We start from the raw sequence: 13,784 nt of genomic DNA, 5'->3' as shown, positions 1-13,784 counted from the left end.
ATTAACTCTTATAACTTATACTGGTCCATAATTCTTGTCTGTGTTAGCCACGTGGCTTGGTAACTTTTTCAGCGAGGCGGTCACATCTTGTGTCCTCTGCATATGGGTCGCAACTGCAGACTGAAACTTTCCTCTTCTCAGAATTCTTGTTGCCATGCCTCTACTTCTTGCCTGGTTGCATCGCCCCGCCTATACTTCCTGCTTGGCTACTAGCCAATCAGCATTTTATTAAAAAATAATACAAATGACAGGATAAAAGGCTATTGTTCCACAGAACCCCCCCTTTAAAAAAACAAATCTAATATCCTTTGGTAAGCTTTTCTCCTGACCATTTTCCATAACAACTCATAACCAATATTTTAAACAAAGGGAAATATTCATAACCCAATTTTTGGGAATGTGGGTGTAGTTTCCCAGGCTACTTTCTGCTGATTGGGTATGCTGATAATCTTATGGAGACCTAAAGAAAATTTAGAATTATGATCAAGTCCTGACTGGAGTATCCTGTGAGGCTTGATAATCTCAGGCAGCAGCCTTTGAACTGTTATGGATGTAGAACTCAGACATCTGGGCCATTCCTCCTATTGGAGATTTCTCAGGGGGTCTTCTTTGGTCAAACCTGATTTTTCTTAATGCAGAATAAATCCACAGTCCCTCATTTCCTGTGGAAACAAAAGCAAAACCTCTTCTCCAAAGTATCATATCTTTTGACTTAAATTTTAAAGTCAAAGCATTATATACATATATATATATATATATGATTAATCCAGCAGCATTTATAATCAAATGTCTTTTAGCAGCTTTTCATCCGTCCTCAGTCATCAAACAGTTTAAAGACAGCATAATAACATACATATGTTAGTCTGACTATATCTATTATTTGCTATTTCAGAGTCACCTGGACAGGATCTGGGCTGTATTCTTGTATTGCTATATTCCTAGCAAGTGGTACTTACCTCTGACATTCATCTGCAGACATGGGGATGGTATCCAGTACCACCAAGGGAGGACTAGTTGGCTTCAGGCTTCTTCAGGCACTGATGGGCAATGGTCCTGTCTTTTACAGGAAGATGGTCCCCTGAATCACAGTCAGATGAGATGGCATGTACACAGTGCCTTGCTTCTTCCTGTCAATTTGCTGGAGATTCATTGGGAATGTAGAAGGGCTCATCCATACGTAAGATGCTCTTATCTGCTCTGAGGGTGAGGCAGCACAGTTGAGCGGTTAATATCATGATGGACGGAAACATTTGAGCTTAGGTCCATTTCTGACTCTGATATGACCATGTACATCTTTTTCAACCTCTTCCTTTTCTAAAGAAATGGGATAATCAATCACACCATCATATCCCATGTGTACTTGATTATGTGCCTAATAAATATAGCGTGAATTCATTGAGGAAAGTAATCAGACAGAAGGACATGAGGCAAGGGCATGAACCTAGGCATAGAGATGCCCACATGGTGAAGAATTAGGGAGCATGAGGTTGATGCACATTCCCACCAGAATCTCAAATGATATTAGGAATATAAATTAAAAGGATTTGTCCATTAGCTTCTGCTACTCATTGGTCAAGGAAGACTCCCACCGAGCATCAGGATAAAACAAGCCAGGAGTCACAGAAGCCCTGAGCCTAGAAATGAGAGGCACGTGATGAGGATGAGAGGAGTGCCCCTGGGCCCTGTCTGAGAAAGGCAAGGGGAGGCCACTATGGACTGATTCCTGCGGAGAGACAGGAGATGGAGTTCAGAGGACTTGGACACGGATCTATTTTCCAGAGGTTATGTTAGTAAAAGGCTGAGCTACACTAAACATATAACAATCACATCATGGAAACCCTCCCACACCTTCTATCAAGTTAGCCTCAAAGTCATCGTCCCTGTTTATGGCTTTCTTAGCTGATTCAGGTTCTGGATTCCAGTCTTTTACTCTTTCCTTCTTATTCCTTCAGTTATATACGTACTACTGTTCCTGTTCTAAAACTGGAAACATTCAGAGTTTCCTTGGCTGTTGAATGTTTGCATATTCTGCTGTCTCTACTTAGCACATTCTTTCCTCAGATATTGCATGGCCCCTCTCCCCATATCCTTTATTCAAACCTCTGTCCAAATGGTAGCTCTTCAAAAAAGTTTTCCATGGCTGTGCTGCTTAAAATAGAGTGTACTCCAACACCATGGGTACTCTCTGTTGCCTTACCAAGCCTGAACACCATGCCATTCCCGACATTATGTAATAGATTTTCTGTATCTCTTTTTATAATACAACCTCCAAAAAAGAAATACTTTTCCTGTCTTGTTCATGGTTGTATTTTACAAAATCCCCACAGCAACATGTGGGGAATACACAGTAAATGCCCAATTAATGTTTGTGACATGAATGGTTCTGTCGCCTACCACCTATCACTTCTGCATCCCCTTTCCTGTCTGTTCAAGTGGATAGCTGCATGTGCTCTCCTGGCCTTGCTGGGTGTCCCTCAGCAGGTACTTATCCTGCATCCTCCTCTACCTGCCCAAGTCCCTACACTACCCAAATCTGCAGGTACTTATCTTGCATCCTCCTCCATCTGCCCAAGTCCCTACACTACCCAAATCTGCAGGTACTTATCCTGCATCCTCTTCTACCTGCCCAAGCCTCTTCCCTGCACAAATCTGCCCTTCTCTGACTACCGTGTTCTGGAAGACCCATTCTACCTCAAGAGTTTGCTTAAATTGTAATAGAGATCACGGAAGGAGCCTCTCTCCTTGCTGTGGCTTGCAGATGTGTTTTTCCTTTAGAGCCAAGGCTAATTTGCAACACTACAGTCCTTCATGCTGCTGGGCAAAAGTGACTAGTATTCAATTTGTGTTTGAAAGCATGTAACAGTCTAAGCATAATCAAATGGCACTCCCGGCATGCTGACACTGTAGTTCTCACACAGGAACACAGGTGTACTCACCCTGCTCTCCCACCTCCTCTGCCCTTATGCTTCCCTTCTGTTCCCCAGGACGCCATGGCCTGACACTGGACAGTCATTTGTTCAAAGCAAACACAGAGTGATATAATGCTGAATCCGGGCATGTTCTGGTTCTTAAGAATATTATATGAACACCTGACACCTAGGGCAAAATGCAAACCGAGGTCAAGATTCTCTCTCTTTAGCTTGGGAAGCATAGAGGGTTCCTATCCTTCCCACTATCTACTGCCTTAGTGACTGTGACAGCCCTGTGCCTATGAGCCAATGGTATGGATATACTTCAAAAGTCCTGCTTATTTTGCTACTGCTATAAATGGCAATGTAATATCTCTGTTTTATGATGTTCTAAGGTTACCTCTGTGAAAGGGTCATTTGACCCCAAGGGATCTTGACCCATAGGTTGAGAACCACTGCTTTAAGGACTTAACTATACTCTTGAGTTGATGGTATAAAGGTGACAGGAAGTGGGGTAAGTGAAGGCAGGGACAGAAATGGAGCTTGCAGTAAAGCTATTGGGGATTGTCCTGGCTAGCTTTAACTGTCAACTTGACACAGCCTTGAATCATCTAAGAAGAGGCCCTCAGTTGAGGATTTACCTAGAACAGATTGACCTGTGGGGATATCTACAGAAGACTGTCTTTTTAATTGACATAGGGAGGATTTCTCAAAAAGGCGGTGGTGCTGGGCTTTATAAGAAAGCTAGTCAAGTAGCTTTCAAGTAGCTGTCAGCTAGCCAGATAGCAGCATCTCCATGATTCCTGCCACACTGGCTGTGAATTGAGTTCCTTAGTTGATGGTGATAGATACTACATGGAATAGATAACGGGCCAGTCTTCAAGCTGCCACATCGCTGGACTTCAACCTGAGAGTGTAAGCTAAATAAACCCTTTCTCTTCTAAAATAGCTTATGGTCAGGAAACCTTTCACAGCCCCAGAAATGGAATTAGAGCAGAGATACGGTTGACAGTGGCACTTGGGCTGGAGTAGCCAGTGACATTGGAGTAGAGCTGATGGAGGAGGTATTATTTTGGTGTATGCAAACACCATGGCTTTGCCATTGAAGGGATGGCATCAAAGTCAAAACATCAGAGGTCATCTTCCACTTGGTCGGTAATAGGATATTACTACTGCACATTTCTCTATGTGATAGAGATTTCCTGAATTTCAAGGGTGTTTGTTTTCAGTCAATGGTTTCTCAACCCTGCCACGTATCTGCCATTTCTTTTAAGATGCTAATTTTAGAAACAGTCTTTGAAAATATGACTTTTGCTAAGTGATATTAGCCTTTGTGTGTGGTGTATGACTTTGTGTGCAGTGGTTGGGGGCCAGGAATGCCCATGTCAAGCATGTGACAGCCAGGGGAGGATGCCAGGTGTCTTTCTCTATTGTGATCTGCTTTACAGCCTTGAGGCAGGGTCTCTCACTGCATAATAAGTTTGCTGATTAGGATAGGATGCCAGCAGCTCCAGATCTCCTGACTTTAACCCTAGAGTGCTGGGGTTGCAGCACAGCACTGACAGCTGTGCTCTGCCTTTTACCTGAGTGCTGGGGATCAAAACTCAAGTCTTCACACACTGTAAGCACTGTGCACAGTGAGTGTCTCTGCATGCCTGATTTTGTTTTAAAATGTGTTGTGTTTGCTGTTCATGCTCATGAGCAATGCAAGCTTCTTTTAGAAAATCTGAAGATGGAAAATCTAAAAAGAAAGTGAGAAAATGAACACACAAAATAACAAGGAGCTGCTCTGAGACCACCATGTTTATTATGTTCTTGCAATCTTATGCTAGACCCTGGAGCCTCCTTTTCTTCCTTCCTTCCTTCCTTCCTTCCTTCCTTCCTTCCTTCCTTCCTTCCTTCCTTCCTTCCTTCCTTCCTTCCTTCCTCCTTTCCTCCCTCCATCCTCCTCTCTCTCTTTCTTTTTTTCTTCCTCTCATTTTCTTTCTTCTTATTTTCCTGTGTTCTTTCCTCCCTTTCTTCTTACTTTCTTGCCTTCCTTCCTTTGTCCATTTCTTCCCCCCCCCTCTCCCTTTCACCAATTCCTTCCTTCCTCCTGCACTTCCTCCATGATTCCCAACTTCCTGCCTCCTTGTTTCTATGCCAATTGTATATTGAAATTAAGAGTTATATTTGTATCAAATTTGATACAAATCTAGTTTATTTAGTAAGACTTTTTCCTCGTGTTATTTGACAATCATTCAGAAATGTTTATGGCCTCAATATCTTTATAAATAATACGGATATTCCATAATGTATTTGTAAGGTTGAGTATGGAGGTTGTTTCCAATTTATTTTTCTGATAGAAAGGTCAGTTTTCCTGGGGCCATGTGAGCGGTGGACTTGGGCAGCCCATACTGGCTCTATGTGTTGTTATGCATGTGTGATTAGAGGAGCTACAAATAGGAACCAGAGTTATTGCCTCGGGAAATTTTCATCCAGTTTAGGAGAGAGATTGAAATGAAGTTGCAACATTTATAAACTAACATATCACTGAGAGAGAATTATTGTGCTGTGAAGCTGTATCCCACAGCTGGTACCAGGTGAGGATTAAGATCAAACCCAGCCACTAATTCTTGGGCACCATGAAAGGATTTAAGGCTCATAGTTTGTCCCATATATACCCAGGCTAGGCATGGTTAAGTTCTGCTCCAGTAGAGGTGTATCGAAAGATGCTGCTTTAAGCTGGCATTTGAAGAATAATCAAAAGCATAAATGAGCAGAAGAAGGGAGAAATTTTCTTATCAGGGGAATTGTCGAACCATGGTGCAGAGAAAGGTGGCTTTGAGAAAAAACAAGGAGTGGGGCTGTGGAGGTAAGAGACTCTAGAGCCACTTGGCATAGGGGTATAAGGATAGAAATCTTGTCTTCTGAAGGTTTTCCTGGAAGTTCTGCCCCTCTGAAGATAGCGACATCTGTGCCAAATCAAATCAGGTATGGCTGACAGGGGCTGGATGGAGGGTGCTAGCAGTGGGTCCAGATTAGAAGAGCAAGGCGAAAGAAACATCCCAAACAGAGGAGAGTATTCAACGTGTAAAGTGAATACTAGGTAATATGAAATGAAAGAAAGAAAACTTGAAGCCAGCTCCATGAACTTAGGCTAGGTAGAGAGTGTTGCTTTTGCTGGACGATACAGGAAGACATAACCTGTTACTGTATGGATCCTATTCATTTCATGTTCCCAGGAGCTCATGAAGGGGAAAGTGGGATGGATATGCATCTACTGTGAGGTCCTGAGGAGGCCTCACAGAGAAGACACACACACGCACACACACGCACACACACACACATTTTCACACATATTTTTCACACACACATATACACTCTCACACACACATACCTGCTCTGATCTGTCTGTCCATTCTTCTAGAACAAAGGTTCAAATTCCTTTTTTAAATTGTGTTTTGTGACTTCAACTCCATTTATTCCTGACCTTAAGTTAATTTGGTCTGTTGGACGATGGACTCACTTCTAATTTCTATCACAGTCAATGAGTTTGATGTTTTTGACCCAGCACCACAGGGGGAGTGGTGGTGTTGGTACGTATGTGACCTGAGGATTTTCAATCTACTCGTGATTCCCCAAGAACATCTATGATGCTGGTGATCACATTAGTGATCATGATGGTAATGAGTATTTAGTCTTGCTCTTACAACTTTTTTGCGAATACGTTTCATATATTAATTTCTATTTTCAATATAAATGCAGTTCCTTACTTTGTTAAAGGAAATAGTGACTTAGAGGAAAAGTATTTCACCTGAGATTTCATAACTGATAGGGGCTGGAAAGTTAATCCAATCAATATTTTAAAATCATATTACGATTTTACCTTGAAAATTGGTCTACTTTATATAAGAGTCCTGGGCCCCCAGGATGTAAATTTAGCAAAGTTTCTGTAACCAATTCATTTCACAAGTCTTGTTTACCCTCTTCCTGACTACCTACCTTGAAAGATTTGTGAAAACAATCAAAAACTTTTTTGTCTGCCTCTCCCCTTTCGTCTGTGTCAGAGCCAGTATCCAGATGTAGATCTTCACATTTGAGTGGTTTAGCATTTTTATAGTGACTTTCAATTTCTTAAATGGGTTGGACCAGCTAATTGCTTCAGGAAATTCTGTCTCAATCATGCATTTTCACCATCTACAGTGTCTAATCAGCCTCCTCTCTGATATGCAAAATTATGATGACTTGGAAGACTCAAAGCATAGTGTCTGGAATAGGAATTACTTGGTGGAATGGCAAAGCAGGAGGTGAGTCCTGGGAGAAGTCTACCCCCATCTTTCCATTATTAATGAAACCTGCGTTGTCATGGTGATGATCAGAAAGGGAGTGGAACTAGTGGAAGACTTGAGAAAATACTGCAGCACTGGGAGCTATAAAATCTTTGTGACAGTGTGTCACTGTGAGGACTTTAGGACATTACCTTGCTTTCTTCCATGATCTGTCTCAGACATTATGAGGTCAGCATAATGCCTTAGGATGATTTGAACCAGATGTGTCTGTCTCCACTAAATTTGAATCTCCAGAGGGCACAGATAGGACAAGGACTCCTGATACCTGATATTGATAATAGCCAGCACTCAGTGAATTATTCAGAAAACTCACTGAAAACTTCTAGATGGGATACCTAGATTAGCATACATATGCCTTTTGTCTCTGTGTTTTATACAATACTGTGGTGTAGCAATAGTTGTTAATCTGGCAGGATCTAGACTCACCTAGGAGTCAAATTTCTAGATGTGTCTGTGACGGAGTCTCCAGACTGAGTTGGAGGGCACAGCCCTAAATTTAGGTGATGCCATCTTAGGGTCTCAGGTTGCATAAAGGAAAGAGAAAGCAAGTTACCTATTAGCATTCACCTTTCTTCAGAGAACAGGGCAGGGATGAGGGCATTGCCAGTAGAAGGGAAAGACTTGGGAAGTGTTTGGGAGTCCAAACACAGGATAGTGTCCAGCTCTCCTCTGAACACAGAGCAAATAGTAGGAGCTCACTGGAAATGTCTTATAGACAGAGCAGTAGACTTTGTGTAGAAGAAAGAAGTTGTGACTTACTTCAGCACCCAGTGGAGAACCATTTAAGAACATTTCTGCATGAGAAAAAAAAATGAATACTGCGCCTTGGGGACATAATCCCAGGAAGATGACATGGACAATTGCTGCTTGACTATTGATGTTTCTCTCTAATTAAAGTCTTAAAGAGATCAAAAAGTTAGTTACCTTAAATATAAAATCAGGGGCAAATAATTCTTTAAGCCATCAATTCAATAGTATAGAAATAAACCCAAGAGAAAGAAAAGAGAAATTGACCAAAATTAAAATAAAAAGTAAATTCATTAATATACCCAATAATTTTTTTGAGAAATATAAATTTAAAATCTTTTGGAATCTCAAAATAGGAACAAAGTAAAAGCATTCAAAGTCTGGAATGAGAAGGATGAAGAATCAATCAGTGCACAGCTATCCACACCTGTGGTGATGAGCGTTGGTCTTAGTTGACTTACTACATACAGTGTGTATACTAAATTTGGATGAAAAAAAAAAAAGGAAAGAAAGAAAATCCAACAACTAGCTTTAAGGATTATTGTCTCCTCCAAATTCAGTTATAAGTTATTCTGCAGTTGTTTTCTGCCAATTATTCAAATAGTTTCCACGGTGTGTAAGTGATTAGTACTGTTCCCAGAAGGAAAAAAAAAGAGAGAACCCGGGGTTCCTAAGAATGAACATTACCAGGATACCTAGGCTTGACAGAGCATCAACCCCACTAAAAAGCAAAACAGCAGAGCAGAACCCTGACGGCGTCTGACTTGTAAATACTGACGAGGAAATCTAAAGGAAAAGCCTGCAAATCCCATTCAAACCTATAGTAAAAGAACTATGGTATCATACAAGAAAGCACAGTTCCTCGGAGATGGACGTACAATAAATGTGACAAGTGAGGGGGTAGGCCTTTCCAGTGCTCATCTGAATTCATAAGAAAGTCCTAAAGTCCCAATAGGAAGTAGGCAGCACATGAATGGACAATTCACATTTTTTTTTAAAAATGGCTAATCTGCATACGAAAAGTATTAACCCTGTTAGTTATCAAAGAAATGCAAACGAAGCATCACTCTCTGTAAATCAAATTAGTAAAGCTTAAAAATAAATAATGGTAATACTGAATGCCAATAAACACATGAAAATATGCCCAACCTCATTAATTCAGGAAAATGCAAATTAAAAACACAATGAAAAGCCATTTAATACCCACTAGCTTGGCAACAATTGGAAACTCCAGCAATCCCAAGTATTTCAGGGGATATATAGCGATTGGGGTTTGTGGTTCTTCTGGTAGGGTTGACAGTTGGCAGACAATTAAATATTATCTAGAAATAAGGATGACAGGCACACCTTTTATTATAAAGTCCTTCCTGGGTATGTGTCCCTGGGAACCATGGTTGACAAATATTTTTACCTCTGTGCACCCCAATTCTGAACATCTTTTCTCTGTCCATACAATTTGAGATTGTCATCTAAACTTTCCATTGGAGATTTTACTACAAGTAATGAATATTTGAATATCCTTACCTGTGGATTGGTTTGAAAAAGGAATAGAAAGCCAACACAGACTCAAACTCTTCTTTAACAATTTAAGGTCTTAGTTACTCTTACTCTTCAAACCTAAAGTTTTAACTTCATAGGTAATTTCAACAGTCTCAAGTCTTTAATTGGTTACTCTATCACACATCTTTAGAGAAAAATTATGTGCATAAATCGAATTCTTCAAAGATTTTCTGTATGACCTTTCGGTTCTAAGGATGAACAATTTCTTCTCAGCAGAATGTGTCATTCAGGGTACTTTAAATCCATGTTCCAGGTCATGGTTGCTCATATTTGGCTCCTAATAAGCTGGATATAAAATTCTTCTAGGTTGAGTTACCACTATATCTGTTAGTCATATGTAACTGGTCAAAAAAGTATGAGAAAATTATATATTTTGTTTGCTAGTTACTAACCTGGAAAACTAAAATTTTATTGAGAAATGTATACTTTTGTTAAAGTGAATTGTTATTCTTAACTTGTTTAGTATACCTATGGCTAAATATTACTTAAGGATAGAAGAAACCAGAAGATAACATCATTGTATGCTCATTTATTGTTTTTATAAATGTGTGTGCTAAGAATCCTTGTTTACCTTAGTGTATAGAAGACAAAAGGAACTCTCCTCAGCAAGGACACTTAATTCTTTAAATTCATTCCCAGTTATATGCCAAATCTTACTTATTGATTTATAATTGATGGTTTCATCACCAGAAATTATTTTTAATAATCTAACTACTGAGAGCTTTGTTGTGTGACTCACTAATGACTGATGATTTGCAAAATGATCCGTTCTCTACCCACTAGGGCCATTTGCTTCTTCAACACCACTGTAAGGTTTGAAGCATCTCTGATTACTGTCCTGGGTGTTTTACACCCTAGATTCATAGTGCGAGATGGGTAGGAATCAAGATGTCTGAGAGGCTAAAAGGATTCACATTGGGAAATGCATATAGAGAAACCAATGCTTTGTAAACCTGTCCTAGGACCCTGACAATTCCCTGAAGCCACTGGAAACTTTTGAGTCTTCCCAGGACCAACCACATTAAGTTATAAGTCTTTCTGGAAGTAAATCTCACTCAAGTATATCAAGTAGACAAACAGAGCCCTCCCTACGAACACTAGTTTAGAAATAAACCACATACCAATCATGGGGTGAGTGGGTAAGCCTAAATGCATTCATACAATAACATGTTCCATAATGGTGAAGAATGAGCTAAAAAAAAATGTTGCCCTAAAAAACATAGTTTGATAACATACTTATAAATCCAAAGAGCAACTTACTGAAATTGTAGATTAGCTCAACCAAACATAAAATTATTCAACTGCGTAGCAAATATATAAAAAGAATAGCTCACTAAATGCAACATTGAGTTTACTTCTGGAAGAAGTAAGAATGCAGGACTGGGCTTACCTTGTGTTCTTTAGACAGAAGCTTCCAGGACACTTGGCACCTCAGATTCTCTTCTGTTTACTGCTCTAGTTGGCAGAGTGAACCTGGGAGAGTGGGCCTAAAAATGAGGACTAAATTCTCATCTAGTAGCCAATTTTATTCAGAGCATCAGACAACTTATACTCTGAGAGGTAAGCTCACTGCTGTCGGCTACTCCTGGGAGGGGCTTGAAAGTACATTTCTCAGTAGAGTCATTCACGATAACCAATATATAGAAACAAGCCACGTGTCTCTCGGCGAAGAACAAAATCTGTAATATGCATAATGGATGACAACACTGAGGGGCTTCAGAATAAGGGGTGTCCTGCAATGGATGACTACACTGTGGGGCTTCAGAATAAGGGGTGTCCTGCAATTGATGATTACACTGTGGGGCTTCAGAATAAGGGGTGTCCTGCAATGGATGACTACACTGAGGGGCTTCAGAATAAGGGGTGTCCTGCAATGGATGACTACACTGTGGGGCTTCAGAATAAGGGGTGTCCTGCAATGGATGACTATACTGTGAGACTATAATAAAAGTTGTCCTGCTTTTTACAGCCAAAAATAATAAAAAAAAATAAAATAAAAAGAAAGTTCATTCCAAGAACAATCCCTGTCGGAACAGAGGTTACAAGACTCTAGTCTTGTTTACTTGGAGTTTTCTCACAAAGTCTTGGAAATCTCCTCACACAGCTTCATTCATGGACTCTGTTCTGGTGCTCTTCTATAACTTGGGTTTTGATATTCTTCTTCATGTTTTAAAATTTTAAGACATTATTGTAAGGTCATATATATGTTTGATACCTGGAAAGGACAATATATTCCTTTGTAAAAAATAGTTTACAACGTAAAATATAAACAAAGATGCACATAATATTGAATATTTGAAGTAGTTTTAGTGAGACCAACTTTTATTTTATTTTATTTACATTTTTGACTACTTCTGGGAATAAGAATGGGTGTAGTATTTCTGGAAAGTAATTTAGAACTGTTTATACAAAGTCTTAAAGTGTTAAAACTTTGTTACTCTATAATTCTATTTCTAGAATTGTGTCTTAAAATTAATACAATGTTATTACAAATTAATAGTCAAGGATATTTATCATAGTAGAGTTTGTAGGGAAGAAAAATGGGAAATTATATAAATAGGCTAAATCATAAAAAGTGTTTAAGTACAGTGTGGCAAAACAATATGATAGATCATTCAAGCATTAAATTTGTTTAAAAATAATATTTATTTATCAGAATAGCCTCCTCTAACCCACTAAAAAAAACACCTCAAATATTTACAAAGAAAATAGTGCTAGAAGGCTATATGCATGTGGCTAGTCCAAGTACTGTTAAGCATGTATTCCTTTGAGTGTGTACTGGATGAGTTTTTATTATACAGTGTTACTGTCCAGAAATACCCCAGGTAATGGCACCTTCTCTTACATTGCCACAACATGACTTTTCTCTGGGAGGCATGAACAAATAAATACCTATTCAACATTGGTAGAGCTCCAAAAACTGACCAAAGAGATGATTTCACACAAGCTTGGTAAACCAATGGATTTATTGGGACTACTTGCAGGAATGGAGGTGTGTAAGATTAAGTACAGAAGCATGGATGATAACCCAATGGCAGCTGCAATACCAAAAATTCCCAACCCACCATGGGTGATGAGTCATGACAACTGCATTCCTGGAGCTTCTAGTTTCACCTATGGGAAAATCCCCTGAACAGTTTCCTCTCCCTCATAATTTAACAAGGTTAGTCCAGAACCTTGAATATCATAGGTTTCATGAATCTCCCCAGTTTTCTAAATCTGATTCCCCCCATGAGGGAGGGTTTCCATTTGGAGAGAATCTAGTCTCAGTTTCTCCTTTTGTTACTCTCTGGTGTTACTTTCCCAGGTGTTCCTGGCTTACTCAGATTGGAAGTATGAAGCCTCAGGGAGTAATGTGAAGGCTGTGCATACAATAAAGGGCCAAGATCACTGGAAACCAAGTATCTAATTATGACAATCATTATTAATAAACAAACCTTCTCCCTGCTAGTGATTATTTTCCTTGCCTAGCCCATGGGAATTTTACCCAGCTTCCAGGCACATATCTGCCCTCCCATCGAACTGATCATCTTACTCTGTTGGGCCCTATGACATTGTATTATTATTTGCCAAACTGCTAACAAATACCGAACAGAAGCCATTTAATAAAGGAAAGGGTTATTTGTGTTCACCGTTCCAGGGTGTATATTCTACCATACCAGGGAAGGGATGGCAGCAAGAGCAGGTGGCTGGCTCTTCACATTGTGTCTCTTCTGTTCCTCCTTTCCATTGGGCTCAGGACCAATGGGATGTCTATAGGATGGCGACACCCACATTTAGGGTGAGTCTTCTCACATCATTTAACCTAAAATACACAGCCCCTCACAGACATACCTGGGGATTTGTTTCCATGGTGATTCTAAATTTCATCAAGTCGACAAGGAAAACTAACCATTGCATATGCACCTCCCACTTCCGATTGCAGCCTCTCTGTCCCACAAGGCAAAATGGTGATCCAGTTACATCACTGTTCACAAGTTGAACCGGCGTGCTTTTCCTAAAATTTATTTCTAGTTTCATAGCTATCAAAGTCCTTTTTAGAAGACAGGAAGACTATGATACCTGCTAAGTTTTGTTGATTAATTGATTAATTGTAAAAGGTTAAATCGAGCCATCGTGTGATTTTGGCATAAGTTCAAAACTCAAATTCTCAAGCATCACCTTTTCTTCCCTCTCCTCATTGTTCAGTGGGCACCTGCGGGGAGAGCATTCAGATGTTGAGAAGAGAGATGTAGCG

Source organism: Alexandromys fortis, unplaced genomic scaffold (assembly GCF_014885135.2).
Source record: "Alexandromys fortis isolate MF-2015 unplaced genomic scaffold, M_Fortis_MF-2015_v1.1 scaffold_62, whole genome shotgun sequence".
Taxonomy (NCBI): Eukaryota; Metazoa; Chordata; class Mammalia; order Rodentia; family Cricetidae; genus Alexandromys; species Alexandromys fortis.
This window is presented reverse-complemented; position numbering follows the sequence as displayed.